At 40.5% G+C, this 1,809-nt stretch overlaps 1 long non-coding RNA gene across 1 annotated transcript; it reads right to left on the bottom strand.

The window, feature by feature from the left end:
* Nucleotides 1-211: 211 nt before the first annotated feature.
* Nucleotides 212-1,381, bottom strand: LOC123583585. Its single transcript, XR_006704967.1, has 2 exons — nt 362-1,381; nt 212-257 (listed from the first exon to the last, which is right to left on the bottom strand). It is a non-coding gene; the product is annotated as an uncharacterized LOC123583585 (long non-coding RNA).
* Between the last annotated feature and the right edge of the window lie 428 nt (nt 1,382-1,809).

The raw sequence follows: 1,809 nt of genomic DNA, 5'->3' as shown, positions 1-1,809 counted from the left end.
AACGCCACTGTATTTTGATAGGCTACATTCAATGAAACCAATTAACAGAGGGTCAGGGTGGCTTTGGGAATAATGAGGAGAAGAGAAGTCTATGGGATGGAGAGCAAGCACAAGAAGAAGAGGAAAACAAAAGAGGAAGGGGGAAATTGTAGCTTGCGGTTTCAGGATCAAAAGGTATGCTTTCTTACCCTTTAATTTCTTTTTTTTTTAAAATCCCTTCTAGAATTCCCAGACAAAATGTATGCCAACGTGCAACTCTGAGAATACAGAAGAGAAAATAGGGAAGTGAGGCAGCTACGTGGATGCTGAAAACAGTCTCCACTGAGCATCAAAGAAAGTAAAGCAAATTCTTTTTCTTTACCTTGAATTATTCAGAAAATTGTCTCTCAACGCTTCACTTCTCGTTGTGTTGTAAACAGCGCTAAAGCCAAGTGCAGGGTGGGTCCAGCTCTTTGTAATTCTCTTATGTGACTGCCCAACTCAGGCAAAAAATCTGAATGACACACATTTTTCTGCAAAGGTGTAGACCTCGTACCGGAGAGCTCTGTGAAAGAGAAGCTGTAAGAATGGGGTAGTGTCTGCTAAGAGCACAGAAATATTTTCGGACATTTGCCCGTGTCTTTCCCGAGTAGCGAGGGATGTTTTCAATAAGCTTCTGCTTTCATTAACACTTAGACACTGTTCCCTCATAAACACTGAAATGACATCCTAAATGGCACGTCTGTGTAGTATAACCAGGTCACATTTTTGGTTTTGTTTTCTGCATCCCACATCAACAGCAGGAAAGGGGAAAGATTGGCCTGGGCATTGCCAAAGCAATGGAGAAATGCCTTTAGTTATTATTACCACAGTAAATGAAGAAACGGCAGACCAGATGGGTGTACATTATCTATCCAACTAAAAAAGTGTCTTGTTAACAGAGATAAATGGTCTGAAATGGCAGAACATTTTCTTGCAATTTTAAAAAATAATAGCGGCAATATTTCAGAGGATAATTCTGCAATTTTTTCAAGGTTTCTGCTAAAAACCACATTTGATATTGATAGATACATTCTTAAAGTGTTCATTGACACATTCATAAATATGTGAACTTGAAAGGGGATTTTTTTTTAAATCCCAACTATAATAATCTCTCTTGGAAGCTTGAAGACATGATAGGATCCAGTAGGGCTGAACATATTTCATTCATTCCTGAATCAGCATTACCAAAACAAAATAGAGGTTAGAGGACATACACTGAGGAATGCGAAGGTATGAACAGTCAGACAGATCCAGGCCGCTCTGGTTCTTGTCTGCATGACCTTGAACGTTAAATAATGTCATGCAAACTCAGTTTTCACATCCCTAATGTGTATATAAAATCTAGCAGAGGGGCGCCTGGGTGGCGCAGTCGGTTAAGCGTCCGACTTCAGCTCAGGTCACTATCTCGCGGTCCGTGAGTTCGAGCCCCGTGTCGGGCTCTGGGCTGATGGTTCAGAGCCTGGAGCCTGCTTCCGATTCTGTGTCTCCCTCTCTCTCTGCCCCTCCCCCGTTCATGCTCTGTCTCTCTCTGTCTCAAAAATAAATAAAAACGTTAAAAAAAAATTAAAAAAAAAATCTAGCAGAGAGAATTCTTTAAATATCCTGTAAATATCTTGTCTGGTACAAGCAGGGTGCCATCTAAATGTTAACTTCTCAATGAGCAATCTTTGTACAACGTACTGTTTCTTTTCCTCTCCTTGTAGAAAAGCCTTCTCTTTCTCATGCAACTAGAATGTTTTGTTTTCTTTCCATGTTATGGGTGCACAGCTTCACTTCAGGAAGAAAAGG

This window comes from Leopardus geoffroyi, chromosome B1, assembly GCF_018350155.1.
Source record: "Leopardus geoffroyi isolate Oge1 chromosome B1, O.geoffroyi_Oge1_pat1.0, whole genome shotgun sequence".
Taxonomy (NCBI): Eukaryota; Metazoa; Chordata; class Mammalia; order Carnivora; family Felidae; genus Leopardus; species Leopardus geoffroyi.
Note: the sequence above shows the minus strand (reverse complement) of the source record. Positions and strands in the feature narration are given on the sequence as shown.